Below are 16,969 nucleotides of genomic sequence, written 5' to 3'. Positions count from 1 at the left end.
TGAGGTACCAGGGGAGAATAACAATTTCAAGTACATGAAGGGTTATTAAGCAGAAAATGATAGACATCTTTGCTTAATTTCCAGAGAGGCTACAACAAGGGAAAGGCAAATGAAGTTGTGGATATGAAAATAACTGTACCTTGGCTTTCTGTAGCTCTTCTGGCCAAAGGTGCTCAAAGAATCTTCAATAGATATTTTATCTTCACAGTATATGTATGATGAGGATAGTGCTGTGGAAAGTAAGACGATGCTTAAGGAATTTTCCCAAGGTCACACAAGAGGGAAGACTAATTTCTATTTTCTTGACTTTCTTGTAGTGACAGTTGTTAGAAATTGAAATTGGGCTGGGCGCGGTGGCTCACGCCTGTAATCCCAGCACTTTGGGAGTCTGAGTCGGGTGGATCATGAGGTCAGGAGATCAAGACCATCCTGGCTAACACGGTGAAACCCCGTCTCTACTAAAAATACAAAAAATTAGCTGGGCGTGGTGGTTGGCGCCTGTAGCCCCAGCTACTTGGGAGGCTGAGGCAGGAGAATCAATGGAACCCAGGAGACAGAGATTGCAGTGAGCTGAGATTGTGCTGTTGCACTCCAGCCTAGGCAAGAGAGCAAGACTCTGTATCAAAAAAAAAAATTGAAATTGATCTTGATAAAGGCTTAGCATCTCTCAATGTGGATCACTTGAGAAACAATAGCCAATAAATTGGTTTATTTACTAAATTAGGAGCAGATAGCATTGCACCTAATTTAGGTGCTTTCTGCCTCTATTTTTCTAAGATTATAGAATGTTTCAAATATAACCATATCCATTGTGTATAATCCATAGTGTAAAATCCATGGATATGGATATGTATATAAGACACAATGGATATGGTTGTAATAGCTTGAGTACCTTCATATAAAGTAAAATCAAACATACTTTTACCATTCTTTCATGAGTTCAAGTCATAAAAGAAGGTATACCATTTATGAATAATATCTGTACTAATGATTTCTTGACTCCATAATGAAAGAACTAAATTTATCAGATATCAATACTATAAAATCCTTCATGCCACTTGTTTTAAAAAAGAATTCACGTTGATGTTATAAATAGAACAATGTCCTGTCAGATTTTTACTATCTGTGATTAACATTGCAGAGGACCTGATTTGTTATATTATAGTTAAATATATAGCAAAAAAAAAAAAAAATGAAATTCCAATGTACTTAGAAGTGTCTTGCCTATTAATTTATTGAAATAAGACTAGTTTCTTAAAGGGAAGAACTACTAGAAAAGTAACATTTTCGTTTTGAAGCCATCCCTTGGTGATGACTTTGAACAGTTATTTTGATAGTTTCATAACTATTCTCCCTACCTTCTATTTCTCCTATCCCTATTCCTTTTCAGACCATCTCCAAGGTTATATTCCCAGAACATGTCTTTCTCTATGATATTCTACTTCTTAGAAACTTTTATAACTCCTCTTTATCGACAGAAGAAAGTCTAATCTTCTGAGGTTGGCATCAACATTCTCTATGTACCTCACCTTAGGAGTGAATGAAATCACTTAAGTAGATCTGTAGAGGACTAAAATCAGAATCTTAAGAAATAACATGTAAAGAAACGGCAAAGTATGAGAGGCCAGAGGAGACGATAGAGATTTCAGAGAGAGAACCAGAAAAGCGCATTGGTTTTTTTTGTTGTTTAATTTTTTGTTAATTTAAGTTCTAGGGTACATGTGCACAACGTGCAGGTTTGTTACATATGTATACATGTGCCATGTTGGTGTGCTGCACCCATTAACTCATTATTTACATTAGGTATTTCTCCTAATGCTAGCCCTCACCCCTCCCCCCACCCCACGACAGGCCCCACTGTGTGATGTTCCCCACCCTGTGTCCAAGTGTTCTCATTGTTCAATTCCCACCTATGAGTGAGAACACGTGGTGTTTGGTTTTCTGTCTTTGCGATAGTTTGCTGAGAATGATGATTTCCAGCTGCATCCATGTCACTACAAAGGACACGAACTCATCCTTTTTTATGGCTTCATAGTATTCCATGGTGTATATGTGCCACATTTTCTTAATCCAGTCTGTCACTGATGGACATTTGGGTTGATTCCAAGTCTTTGCTATTGTGAATAGTGCCGCAATAAACATACGTGTGCATGTGTCTTTATAGCAGCATGATTTATAATCCTTTGGGTATATCCCCAGTAATGGGATGGCTGGGTCAAATAGTATTTCTAGTTCTAGATCCCTGAGGAGTCGCCACGCTGTCTTCCACAATGGTTGAACTAGTTTACAGTCCCACCAACAGTGTAAAAGTGTTCCTATTTCTCCATATCCTCTCTAGCACTTGTTGTTTCCTGACTTTTTAATGATCGCCATTCTAACTGGTATGAGATGGTATCTCATTGTGGTTTTGATTTGCATTTCTCTGATGGCCAGTGATGATGAACATATTTTCATGTGTCTGTTGGCTGCATAAATGTCTTCTTTTGAGAAGTATCTGTTCATATCCTTCGCCCACTTTTTGATGGGGTTATTTGATTTTTTCTTGTAAACTTGTTTAAGTTCTTTGTAGATTCTGGATATTAGCCCAAAAAGCGCATTGTTAAACAAATTCACTCAAGATGTAAACAGTGACGAAGTCAGTGCCAATTAACAGAAAAAGTGGATGCAATTGAATGTTTTCACAGCAGACAGGGAACTGGGATATTTGCAATAGTTAATAGTAGAGTTTCTTAATCATTTGTCCTGGGGTGGAGTGTCTCAAAGTGTGTCCTTGTACTGGAATCGCCTGTTAAGATGCAGTTTTCTGGGACCATCCCAAACATACTAAACTAGAATCTCAGCAGTTAAAATCTGTCTAGTCACCAGTCTCCCCACAAGATAATTCTTGTGTACACTGGAATCCCAGAACCACTGTTACCCAGAATGAAGCCCAGACTTCTAAGGCTCTTATCATGGTTTATAATCTGGCCCCAGCTCAACTTTCTAACCTTTTCTCCCACTACTCCCCTATAAAAATTTTCCAGTATAGCCCTATTTGTATTTTTCTTAGATCATACCCTTACCTAACTTGCCCTTTTCTCTACTCTAAATCCATCGTTACTCAGGCTCTTCTGACCCCATAGTAATTTCTTCTGCTGCTACCACCTTTGGCATTATGATTGTGCCACTCTTGATAGTTGTTATGTATTTTATAAGATTAAGTACTTTGGCTTTAATTTTTTATACTAATGTGTCGACTGCAAGAGAATAAATGATATCAGGCATTTAGAGAGTATAATGGTAGGCAGACATAGTACAGTGTGTTAGTATACATAGTACAGTGTGTTTACACTGTATTATATTTGCCTACTATTATACTGTCCAAGCCCTGTCTTTACTAAAAATACAAAAATTAGACGGGATTGGTGGCAGGCGTCTATAATCCCAGCTACTTGGGAGGCTGAGGCAGGACAATCACTTGAACCTGGGAGGCAGAGGTTGCAGTGAGCTGAGATGGTGCTACTGCACTCCAGCCTGGGCAACAGTGCAAAACTCTGTCTCAAAATAAGAAAAGAAAAGGAAAAACCTATATTTGAGTATTTTCATTAAGCAAACTTTTTATGACACAAAAATATCTTTATTTTGTTTACAAATATGAATTTTGATGAAACAAGCTTTATTAAAACCCTTCTATATTTAATCACAAAATAAAGCAGTTCTGTGGGATACATCACAAAGAGCCAACTTTGAGATAAATATGATCCTACTTCTTTTTACTGGACTTTTCCATGTGAATGAATTCTTCATATTGGGTTAGTCAGCATTTTTCTCTTAAGAAGCTTAATAAAATTTGACCTATTACATCAGCCTTTTATCTGAATGCGAAAAGAAGAATTTATGTGGAGAATGCACCACACCCTGTATAACAGTATCTGAGAACCATTAGCTATTATTGCCATAAACATTTGAGGTTGAAAAAGGAATCGTGGGCTTTTTTTTTGTTTGTTTGTTTTTAGAGGGAAGGTATGGAGTTTTTTTAGAAAATGTCTGATCATACTAGCAAAAATGTAATCCCAACTTTGAGAGACTGTTTACTTCAGCCTTGTACTAATGTAGATAGGCTAAGGCACACTTTCTATTCCTGGCATTATTCTGATTTCCTTAGCGGTCCCAAGGTTGCTATGAGCAAACATGATCACCCTTAAAGTTTAGTTTGCGCAATGCCTGTATTATCTTTTCTTCTGATTACATTCTGAAAGGCCTCAGGGCTTTTATTTCTTTCTTTCTTTTTTTTTTTTTTCTCTTTTGAGACACATCTCGCTGTCACCTAGGCTGGAGTGATCTCAGTGTGATCTTGGCTGACTGCAACCTCTGCCTCCAGGGTTCATGCGATTCTCCTGCCTCAGCCTCCCAAGTAGCTGGGATTACAGGTGACCACCACCATGCCTGGCTAATTTGGCTTTTTTTGCTTTTTGTTTTTTTGTTTTTTTGTTTTTTTGAGACAGAGTCTCACTCTGTTGCCTAGCCTGGAGTGCAATGGTGTGATCTCGGCTCACTGCAACCTCTGCCTCCCAAGTTCAAGTGATTCCCCTGCCTTAGCCTCCTGAGTAGTTGGGATTGCGGACATGGGCCACCATGCCTAGCTAATTTTTGTATTTTTTTAGTAGAGATGGGGTTTCAGCATGTTGGTCAGGCTGGTCTCAAACTCCTGACCTCATGATCCGACCACCTTGGCCTCCCAAAGTGCTGGGATTACAGGCATGAGCCACCGCGCCCGGCCTAATTTTGTATTTTTTGTAGACACGGGGTTTCTTTTTCTTTCTTTTTATTATTATTATTACACTTTACATTCTAGGGTATATGTGCACAACATGCAGGTTTGTTACATATGTATACATGTGCCATGTTGGTGTGCTGCACCCATTAACTTGTCATTTACATTAGGTATATCTCCTAATGCTGTCCCTCCTGCTTCCCCCCAACCCCATGACAGGCCCCAGTGTGTAATGTCCCCATTCTGAGACATGGGGTTTCACCATGTTGACCAGGCTGGTATCGAACTCTGGACCTCAAGTGATCCACTCCACCTCAGGCTCGCAAGTATTGGGATTACAAGCCTGAGCCACCCCACCTGGCCACAGGGCTTTTGTTTCTTTTCATTATATACATATTTGCCTTTTAAAACCTGGATGTTGAAAATCTAACATTTGCTTAATACTGCATAATGGATACTTGCTTTCCACTTAAATGTTGTAGTCTTTGTAATCTGCAGGTCAGCAGTGTAGCTGGGGGCTGTGTGAAATGTTTAAGATATGATCACTAGCGCGAAGGAGTTTACCATTTAGTAGGGGACACATTATCCACAAAAATGCACTAGGTAGCATGTGGTCTCTGATGTCTGGACAATGCTGTCAGTGAGTTTTACTAAAAAAAATAGCTGCAGAAGGAGAAGACACTTTTGGCTGGCATAGGAAATCTTCCTTAAAAAATGCATTGCTGGCCAGGTGTGGTAATCCCAGCACTTCGGGAAGCCAAGGCAAGAGGATCACTTGAGCCCAGGAGTTCAAGACCAACCTGGGCAACACAGTGAGATCTTGTATCAACAAAACAAACAAAAAACTGGATCTTTTATTTTATTTTTCTGTCTGTGAGTTTATGATCTTTGTTTTCTGTATTTCTTATAAAATAAGCAAGAGATATTAACATCAATCATTATAAAGAGCAATCAGAAAAGCCATAAAGTGTAGACTGGGAGAGAAGATAATCACAGCTCCTGTGAGATTTACACCATATTAAATAGACTTTGATGAGATTGTGTTTTAGTCTTGGACATATTCCAAACTGGATCTTTTAAATTAGAAGGAATTGGTTAGACTTTAATTAGATGAACTGAAAAAATGTTTAGGTTTGTGTGCATTTGAACCACAGTTTCTTTTAATTCAACTAGTTTGTGAGGTGTTCATCAAAATAACCACATTCTTGTATCTCTTGAGTTTTCATTTGGTTTTTAAAGGCCGAACCAAAAAGCTTCAGGGTTTTCACACAGCCTTTTGCCATTTCATAGCTCCATGTTTCCTTGGTGATTCTAGTGTTCATCGTCTGCCAGGTCCACTTGGAGCTGTTGCCACTCTGCATTCCTCTTCCATTGCTGGTAATATCCTTTTTTTTCCCCTTCTTATTTCCGTAAAGAAAGTGACTTATTTTCTCAGGGTTCTGAGTTGGCAGAAGTTACTGCAAGTATTAAATCTCTGTTCAATAGTGAAAGAGAAATACCTGATGATCTTTAACCAATGATTTAATTTTGTGTCCTCAATCACGTTGGTGTTAGATCGCTTTTTGCCCTCTATAAATCTGGGCTGAATTTTAGTTTCAAGATGTTTTCAGAATATTGTTGAAAATGTTACTCAGTACCCTTGCTATCATCTCATAAATAATATTGAGTGCCCATATGCTTCAAGATTTTTTTTTAAAAATCCCTTTCCCCCCAGTGGTGATATAAATTTGCTATTTGCTAGACTTTTCTGAAAATTTTATCGGCATGTTCTATTTTACTGAAGTCATATGACCAGAAAGTGTTCATCATTATATGGCCCACAGATTTGTGTTTATCCTAAAATACGTATAGGATTATCACGATGCCATATTAATTCCCACATTTTCCCCTTATATTTTAATTTAGAAACAGGAAAGAGAAATTTTGCAAGCATTTCAATACTGAACCACTGCTACTCAGTTTGATAAACATTTGCAATTATTACCAGATTTTTTTTTTTTTTTTTTTTTTTGACATGGAGTCTGGCTCTGTCGCCCAGGCTGGGGTGCAGTGGCCGGATCTCAGCTCACTGCAAGCTCCGCCCCCCAGGTTTATGCCATTCTCCTTCCTCAGCCTCCCGAGTAGCTGGGACTACAGGCGCCCACCACCTCGCCCGGCTAGTTTTTTGTATTTTTTAGTAGAGACTGGGTTTCACCATGTTAGCTAGGATGGTCTCGATCTCCTGACCTCGTGATCCGCCCGTCTCGGCCTCCCAAAGTGCTGGGATTACAGGCTTGAGCCACCGCGCCCGGCCAATTATTACCAGATTTAATGAGATACTTGCTACCTTGTATGTGTAAAGCACTGGTAGGCGTTATAACCAAACAGATAAGTATGTTGCACAGTGACCATCATTAAGAAGCTTACAACGGTGTTCATCCTGAATTACACAATAATCAATGGAAAAAAAATTTGGACTTTAGCTCCCTCACACTCAGAATTAAAAAGGCATAGTTTCTTCAACAAGAATTCATTTAGAGTCTACTTGTATACCAAGTACTGGAAAAAAACAAGAGATACAAAGATAAAACATATTTCCCTCCTTTTGGGCCTCATATAAGGATATTTCAGGAGACAAAGATTAAGGCAAGGTATGTAGATTTGGGAGTTAGCTGCACATATGGTAGTTAAAGTCACCAAAATTAACTATGGTGCTTCCTCAAAATACTAATAGAACTACTATATGATCCAGCAATTTCACTTCTGGGTATATATAAACAAAAGAACTGAAAGCAGGGTCTCAGATATTTGCATACCCATGTTCATTGCAGCACTATTCACAATAGCTAAGAGGTAGAAGCAACACAAGTGCCCATCAAAGGGTGAATGGATAAACAAAATGTGTTATATATATACAATGGAATATTATTCAGACTTGAAAAGGAAACCCTGTTGCATATTACAACATGGATGAGCCTAGAGGACATTATGCTAAGTGAAATAAGCCAGTCACAAAAAGACAAACACTGTATAATTTCACTTATAGGAGATATCTAAAGTAGTCAAATTTATAGAAATAGAAAGTAGAATGATGGTTACCAGGGCTTGGAGGGAGGGGAAAATGGGTTGTTATTGTTGTTGTTTAAGGGGTATAGAGTTTTCAGTTTTGCAAGATGAAAAGTTCTGGAGATCTGTTTCACAATGTCAATATACTTACCACTACTGAACTGTACACTTAAAAAAAAAAGCCACCAAACAGAAAGAGTGTGTAGAAAAGATAACAATTAAGAAACAATAAGAAACTAAATATTTAACAAAGAGGTAGATTAAGAGATAACATCAGCCAGGTATGGTGGTTCACGCCTGTAATTCCAGCACTTTGGGAGGCTGAGGCAGGAAGATCACTTGAGGCCAGGAGTTTGAGACCAGCCTGGACAACATAGCAAGACCCTGTCTCTACAAAAAAAAAATTAAACATAAAAACAAACAACAACAAAAAAGATAGTATTGAGAGGCTGAAAAGGGGTGGAAAAAGAGGTAGGAGAAAAACTAAAAGAGAATGATGTAAAAACAAAGCAAAACTAGAAGAGAATCCAAGAGAAGGGAGAATTTCTATCCAAGTGGTTTGTGGTGAACAATGTCCAATCCTAGAACAATCCACTAGAGTAAGAAAGTACTATTTAAAAAAGAATAGGATTTACAATTAGGAAGTCACTATGAACATTATTCAGTGCAGGTCCCTTGGAATTATGTAAGCCAAATATCTTGAGAAATGAATGGGACTTTTATATAAAAATAGTAAAGTGTAGAAAATTCTTTCAGGAAGTTAGAGATGAAGGGAAGGAAATGGAAGACAGTAGTTTTGTAGGACAGCAGTATTAAGGGGATTTTTTAAAAGATGTAAAAAATGTTAGCATATTTTTAGGGCAAGAGGAAGTAGATAGTGAAATTGAAGAAAGAAGAGATGTAATAACTTATGGAGCAACATCTCATATCAAAAGCAAAAATAGAGGGATGTTATTGGAAAACGGTGAGTATCCTCTCAGGTAGTAGGAAAGATGGCTGAGTTTAGGGTGACAGCTCTGATGGAGTTCAGACATTGTGCCATCTACTTTTGCTGTAAAACATAGGACTTGATTATCTTGGAGAGAGGATGATGGTATGAAGTAGTGGCTTGAGGACAGTAGTGAATATTTGACATAGCTACTATAGGAAATGGGTAATCAAACCAACTAGCTGTGGTTAAATCATAATTAATGCTATAAAGTAGAAAGAATGGTTATACAATGTTCTTGGTAGTCCAAGAGCAGATTGGAAAAAGCAGATGGTTGGGTTGATCCACATTCAGAGATTGGCAGAAGAGATGCAATGTATTAAGGTCATGGAGTGGTAGGCATTGTGAGTGCTAGTAAGAATATAGCTGAAACAACTGATTTCATAAATCCAAACTGGCAAGGAAGGATAAAAATCAGACTAGATGAAGAGAATTCAAGAAGACTAGTGCTTTTAAGAAATTGGGCCAGGCATGGTGGCTCATGCCTGTAATGTCAGCAGTTTGGGAGGCCAAGAAGGGAGAGTCACTTGAACCCAGGAGTTCAAGACCAGCCTGGGCAACACAGGAAGACCCCATCTTTACAAAAAAAAAGAAAATAACTGGGTGCAGTGGCCTGTGCCTGTGGTCCCAGCTACTTGGGAAGCTGAGGCAGGAGGATCACTTGGGCTCAGGAGATCAAGGCTGCAGTGAACCATGATCACACCACTGCACTCTGCACTCCAGCCTGGGCAAAAGAGCGAGACTCTTTCTCAAATAAATAAATTTAAGCTAATATGTTGTATGACTATGTCATTTGGATATTACAAATATAAATACTGGTTACCTTACAGTAAAGGTAACCTGGGATGATAAGACTCAGAACAGAGAGAAATACCCATAATTCTGTGCCCAAGTCTTTAATCACATGAGAGTGTGGTACGAAGATCAGCAAATGGTAGAGCTGAAGAATGTGGAGAAAGTGATGTTTCAAGAGGATGTGAATTTCAGTGGGGGAGTAGAGGAGAGTAAGGGCCTGAAAACCCTAGTATAGAACCAGCGGAACATCAGATTATGATTTCGTTAACAATCAAAGGATTGTTAAGGAAAGGCTAGGAGTATAGGAAAGTTTATTAACGACAGAATGGTATTTTAGAAGATAACGTGGAATTACTAGGAGCAAGAACAAGCTGATTACAGGGAAAAGAAAAGAAAAAAGTGACCAGAGGGACTTATGAAGGAGACAGGGCATTGAGAAGTGACCAAAATTTTCAGGGAGATGAGAAAGAAGGAATATGAATGGAATTATAATGCTAATTTTCAGCTGAATATTGTTTGTGAGAGACAAAGCAAAGAAATTGAGAGATAGAAGGGATGTTAATACAACTAAAACACTAATTACAGCTGAAATATTGTTTAAGAAAGATACAGATTGTGGCCGGGCGCGGTGGCTCAAGCTTGTAATCCCAGCACTTTGGGAGGCCGAGACGGGCGGATCACGAGGTCAGGAGATCGAGACCATCCTGGCTAACATGGTGAAACCCCATCTCTACTAAAAAACACAAAAAAAAACTAGCCGGGCGAGGGGCGGACACCTATAGTCCCAGCTACTTGGGAGGCTGAGGCAGGAGAATGGCGTGAACCCGGGAGGCGGAGCTTGCAGTGAGCTGAGATCCGGCCACTGCACTCCAGCCTGGGCGACAGAGCGAGACTCCGTCTCAAAAAAAAAAAAAAAAAAAAGAAAGAAAGATACAGATTGTGACACAAATCTAATGAAACCACTAAATTTTGTCTTCATATTGTTTAGGGGAGATGAAGCAAAATTGAGATGATCTGGAAGCTATATGTAACATTAGTATAGCCTCTCCTTTAAAGTTTTTGATTTCAGGTTTAAACATTTTGTTGTGGGGAAAATATTTGGGCATCTTCTTCAACCCCAACGTTCTCTAGTTATTTATCTTTAGGAACTGGAAGTACGTTAAGTGCCGGATCTTGGATATTCATACATTTAGTTTTAGTTCATCCTATTGTCCCAGCTTGCTTATTTATGTATTAATATGTTTTTAATTTTTATTATTTTTTAGTCAGCTTGCTAGGGAATATTGACTTATTTTTAATATACACTTCCCATGCCATAAAATGCACCACTTTAAAGTGTGTAATTTAATGGCTTTTAGTATATAAACAAGATTGTACAATATTGTCTTACTGCACTATATTGCAAAAAGGTTGTACAAGGTTATGCATCACCACTAATTCCAGAACATTTTCATTATCTAAAAAGAAACCCTGTACCCATTAAAGTCACTCTCCATTTCCTCCCTACCTTCAGCCTCTGTCAACCATTAATCTACTTTTGGTCTCTATTGATTTGACTATCCTGGACATTTTATATAAATGGAATCATATAATACTTGTCTTTCTGTGTCTGACTTCTTTCACCTAGCATAATATTTTCAAGGTTCATCTATGTTGTAGCATGTAGCAGAATGTTATTCCTTTTTGTAACTGAACAATATTCCATTGTATGGCTATACCACATTTTGTTTATTCATCAGTCAATATAGGCATACCTTGGAGATACTGTGGACTCAGTTCCAGATCATCAAAATAAAAGGAGTCACATAAATTTTTGGTTTCCTAGTGTATATAAAGGTTATGTTTACACTATACTGTAGTCTATTAAGTGTGCAATAGATTATGTCTAAAAAACAATGTACATACCTAAATTTAAAAATATTGTTTAAAAATGCTAATGATCATCTGAGCCTTCAGCAAATTGTAATTCTTTTGCTGGTGGGTTGTTGCCTTGATGTTGGTGGCTGCTGACAGATCAAAGTAGTAGTTGCTGAAGGTTGGGGTGGCTGTGGCAATTTCTTAAAATAAGACAAAAATGGAGTATGCCATATCAATTGATTCTTCCTTTCATGAAAGATTTCTCTGCAACATGTGGTGCTGTTTGATGGCATTTTACCCACAGGAGAACTTCTTTCAAAACTGGAATCAATGATCTCAAACCCTGCCACTGCTTTATCAACCAGTTTATGTAATATTCCAGATCCTTTGATGTCATTTCAACAATGTTTTCAGCATCTTCACAGAGTAGATAACATCTCAGGAAACTACTTTCTTTGCTCATCCATAAGAAGCAACTCCTGGCCGGGAATGGTGGCTCACGCCTGTAATCCCAGTACTCTGGGAGGCCAAGGCAGGCAGATGATGAGGTCGGGAGTTTGAGACCAGCCTGGCCAACATGGTGAAACCCCGTTTCTACTAAAAATACAAAAATTAGCTGGGCATGGTGGCATGCACCTGTAGTCCCAGCTACTCTGGAGGCTGAGGCAGGAGAATCGCTTGAACCTGGGAGGTTGAGGTTGCAGTGAGCCAAGATTGTGCCATTGCACTCCAGCCTGGGCGATGGAGGGAGGCTCTGTTAACAAAAAAAAAAAAAAAAAAGAAGCAGCAGCAACTCCTTAATTTGTATTTGTTCAAGTTTATCATGAGATTGCAGCAACTCAGTTCCATCTTTAGGTTCCACCTCTAATTCTTGTTCTTTTGCTATTTTCATCACATGTGCAGTTACTTCCTCCACTGAAGTCTTGAGTCCCTCCACGTCATCCATGAGAGCTGGAATCAATCTCTTCCAAACTTCTGTTAATATTGACATTTTAACCTCCTCCCATGAATCACAAATGTTCTTAATGGCATCTAGAATAGTGAATCCTTTCCAGAAGATTTTCAATTGACTCTGCCAAGATCCATTAGAGGAATTACTATCTATGACAGCTGTAGTCTTATAATATGTATTTCTTAAATAAGACAACTTGAAAATCAAAATGACTCCTTGATCCATGACCTGCAGAATGGATATTGTGTTGGCAGGTAGGAAAACATCCATCTCCTTGTACATCTCCATCAGAGCTGTTGGGTGATGAGATGCTTTGTCAATGAGCAGTAATACTTTGAAAGGAGTCTTTCATTTTGAGCAGTAGATCTCAACCGTGGGCTTAAAATATTCAGTAAACCATGCTGTAAACAGACATGCTGTCTTGTAGGTTTTGTTTTGTTCCATTTATAAAGCACAGGAAGAGTAGATTGAGCATCATTCTTAAGGGCCCTAGAAGTTTTGGAATGGTCAATGAGCATTGGCTTTAACTTAAAGTCACTGGCCACATTAGCCATTAACAAGAGAGTCAGCCTGTCCTCTGAAGTTTTAAAGTGAGGCATTGAGTTCTCCTCTCTAGCTATGAATATCCTAGATGGCATCTTTTTCCACTAGAAGGCTGTTGTGTCCACGTTGAAAGTCTGTTGTTTCATACAGCCACCTTCATCAATAACCTTAGCTAGGTCTTCTGAAGAACTTGCTGCAGCTTCTACATCAGTGCTTGCTGCTTCACCTTTCTCTTTCATGTTATGGTGATGGTTTCTTTCCTTAAACTTCAAAAGCCAACCTCTGCCATCTTCCTGCTTTTCTTCTGCAGCTTCTTCTCTCTCTCAAACTTCATGGAATTGGAGAGAATTAGGGCCTTGTTTTGGATTAAGGGAATGTTGTGGCTGGTTTGCTCTTTTATCCAGACCACTAAAACTTTTTCCATATCAGCAATAACATTGTTTTGCTTTCTTTTTTCTTTCCTTTGAGACAGGGTCTCACTTTGTCACTCAGGCAGGAGTACAGTGGTGTGATCATAGCTCACTGTATCCTCGATTTCCCAGGCTGAAGTGGTGATGCTCCCACCTTAGCCTCCCAAATAGCTGGGACTGCAGGCATGCAACACCACACCTAATTTTTTTTTTTAATTTTTTTTATTTTTTGTAAAGACAGGATCTTGTCATATTACCCAGTCTGGTCTCAAACTCCTAGGCTCAAGCAATCTGCCTGCTACCGTATCCCAAAGTGTTAGGATTATAGGCATGAGTCACTGCACTCAGACTCTTTTGCTTTTTTTTTTTTTTTTGATGGAGTCTCACTCTGTCGCCAGGCTGGAGTGCAGTGGCGCAATCTCGGCTCACTGCAATCTCTGCCTCCCGGGTTCAAGTGATTCTCCTGCCTCAGCCTCCTGAGTAGGTGGGACTACAGGCACGTGCTACCTACCACACACGTATTTTTAGTAGAGACGGGGTTTCACCATGTTGGCCAGGATGGTCTCAATCTCTTGACCTTGGTATCTGCCCACCTTGGCCCCCCAAAGTGCTGGGATTTCTTATAGTTTGTGTATTCACTGGAATAGCACTTTTATTTTCCTTCAAGAACTTTCCCTTTACATTTCATAACTTGGCTGTTTAGCCTAGAAGGCCTGGCTTTCAGCCTGTCTTGGCTTTTGATATGTCTTCCTCACTAAACTTATTTCTAGTTTTCGGTGTAAAGTGAGAGATATGTGACTCATCCTTTCACTTGAACACTTACAGCCCATTGCAAGGTTATTAATTGGCCTAATTTCAATATTGTATGTCTCAGGGAACAGTGAAGCACAAGGAAAGGGAGAGAGATGTGGGAATGGTTGGTTGGCGGAGCAGTCAGAACACATACATTTATTGAGTTTGCCATCTTCTGTGGGCACAGTTTGCGATGCTCCAAAACAATTATGATACTAACATCAAAGATTAGTGATAACAGATCACCATAACTGATAATAATGGAAATGTTTGAAATATTGTAAGAATGACCAAAATGATGTGACACAGAGACACAAAGTGAGCATATGCTATTGGGAAAATGGTGCCATTAGACTTGCTTGTCACAGAGTTGCCACAACCTTCAATTTGTAAAAATAAAATAAAATAAAATAAAAGGTGAAGCACAATAAGGTAAAGTGCAATAAAACGAGGTATGCCTGCAGATATTTGCATAGTTTCCACTTTTTGGAGTAATTTTGCTATGAATATTCAAGGTCAAGTTTTTGTGTGGATATATGTTTTTAATTCTCTTGAGTATATACCTAGAAGTAGAATTGGCAGGTCATATAGTAACTCTATGTTTAACTCTTTGGGAAACTGCGAAAATGTTTTCCAAAACAACTGTATCATCTTACACTTTTGCTAGTAGTATATGAGAGTTCCAGTTTCTCCACTTCCTCACCAACACCTATTTATTTTCCAGTTTTAAAAAATTATAGCCATCATAGTGGGTGTGAAGTGGTATCTCACAGTGGTTTTGCTATGCATTTGTTTCCTTAATGACTAATGAAGTTGAACATATTTTCATGTGCTTATTGGCCATTTGGCATATATTCTTTGGAGATATATTCATTCAAATCTTCTGCCCATTTTTAAATTGGGTTTATTGTTGATTATAAGAGTTCTTTGGTGACTCACACCTATAGTCCCAACACTTTGGGTGGCCAAGGCAGAAGGATCACTTGAAGCCAGGAATTCGAGACCAGCCCGAGCAACATAGACTCCATCTCTACAAAAATAAAAAAAACTTAGCCAGATGTAGTGGCATGCACCTGTAGTCCTAGCTATTCAGAAGGCTCAAGTGGGAGAATCCTTTGAGCCCAGGAGTTTGAGGCTGTAGTGAGTTATGATTGTACCACTACACAACAGCCTGGGTGACAGAATGAGACCCTATCTCTTAAAAAATAAATACATAAATAGAGTCTTTTCAGGCTGGGTGTGGTGGCTCATGCCTGTAATCCCAGCACATTGGGAGGCCGAGGAGGATGGATCACTTGAGGTCAGGAGTTTTAGACCAGCCTGGCCAACATGGTGAAACCCTCTCTCTACTACAGCTGCAAAAATTAGGCTGGGCACGGTGGCTCACGCCTGTAATTCCAGCACTTTGGGAGGCTGAGGTGGGCGGATCACAAGGTCAAGAGATGGAGATCATCCTGGCTAATACGGTGAAACCCCATCTCTACTAAAAATACAAAAATTTAGCCGGACATGGTGGCGGGCGCCTGTAGTCCCAGCTACTCAGGAGGCTGAGGCAGAGGAATGGCATGAACCCGGGAGGTAGAGCTGGCAGTGAGCCAAGATCGTGCCACTGCACTCTAACCTGGGCAACAGAGCGGGACTCTGTCTCAAAAAACAAAACAAAACAAAACAAAAACAAAAATTAGCCGGGTGTGGTGGTGGGCGCCTGAAATTCCAGCTACTTGGGAGGCTGAGGCAGGAGAATCGCTTGAACCCAAGAGGCAGAGGTTGTAGTGGGCCAAGATCCTGCCACTGCACTCCAGCCTGGGCAACAGAGCAACACTCTGTCTCAAAAAAACAAAAAACAAAGAAAAAAAAGAGTTCTGCTCTATATTCTAGGTACTAGACTCATCTAATAAATGATTTGAAAATAATTTATTCTGTTTTGTGAGTTATCTTTTAATTTTTTTGATAATGTCCTTTGAATTACAAAGGTTTTGAAATTTGATTAAGTCCGATTTATCAATTTTTTTTCTTTAGTTGCTTGTTTTAGGTGTTATATCTAAGAACCCAGCAGCATGTTTAATAGGTCTCTTCTTGCTCTAAGAACTGTCCCCATGGACACTAAATTATGTGGATACCCTCCTAATAAATCTCTAATTCCAGCTCAAGGAAGCAAAGATAGGCAATTGGAGGCCCCTGGCCAGGTGGATGAGTAAATCCTGACTTATTTTATCCTTACCTCAGCATGGCGAGTGCCATCATTTGGCTTCTCCCTAAAGGAAATCTGCCAGCAATTTTAGTTGCCATTTTGTACACTTACTCAACAAGTTTACATTGAGCACTTACTCTGTATCAAGTACTTTTCCAAAGGAGGAAAAATTGCATCAGCAAATTACAAAGAGAAAATTTTAAAAAATGCTTTGCCCTTTTTCTTTTTATAAAAAAGGCAGTATAATAACTACAAATATTGAAAAGCTAAAAGAGCTCCTAATCTCATGATTCAAATGTAATTATTTCATTTTTATTTATTATAATTGTTGTTCATAACCATACATATATTTTAATATAGTTCAGTTAGCATAAAGGAATTTAATATTTTGCTTTTTAAAAACTTAGTATTTTATCATATATTTAAGAAAATGTCTTTCTTGACTTTGGCCTCAGACAATATAAGGGAAAGGAAGCAAACAACAGGAGAAAATGTGTAAGTCAATAAAATATTATTAAGATAAGCAAGTATGGTTTATAAGTGGATTTGTGCTCTGGTCTGTGAATGCTTATAGGCTGGCAAATTGAATTCAAGAGTATATAATTCTATTCCATATTATTAACATTTTTCTTTTTCTTCCTGA

The 16,969-nt window shown here is 38.8% G+C and overlaps 1 protein-coding gene and 1 long non-coding RNA gene across 2 annotated transcripts in view; one reads left to right on the top strand and one right to left on the bottom strand.

Moving 5' to 3' along the window:
* Nucleotides 1-16,969, top strand: part of HEATR5A (HEAT repeat containing 5A) — a 156,146-nt gene that overhangs the window by 7,476 nt on the left and 131,701 nt on the right. The gene's annotated exons all lie outside the window — the stretch shown is intronic.
* The window catches only part of LOC140710071 (uncharacterized), a 52,844-nt gene that overhangs the window by 29,200 nt on the left and 6,675 nt on the right, over nt 1-16,969 (bottom strand). The window contains exon 2 of the long non-coding RNA XR_012090929.1: nt 140-230. This is a non-coding gene — a long non-coding RNA (uncharacterized lncRNA). The remainder of the gene's footprint in view (nt 1-139; nt 231-16,969) is intronic.

Source organism: Chlorocebus sabaeus, chromosome 24 (genome assembly GCF_047675955.1).
Source record: "Chlorocebus sabaeus isolate Y175 chromosome 24, mChlSab1.0.hap1, whole genome shotgun sequence".
NCBI classification, from domain to species: domain Eukaryota; kingdom Metazoa; phylum Chordata; class Mammalia; order Primates; family Cercopithecidae; genus Chlorocebus; species Chlorocebus sabaeus.
This window is presented reverse-complemented; position numbering and strand designations above follow the sequence as displayed.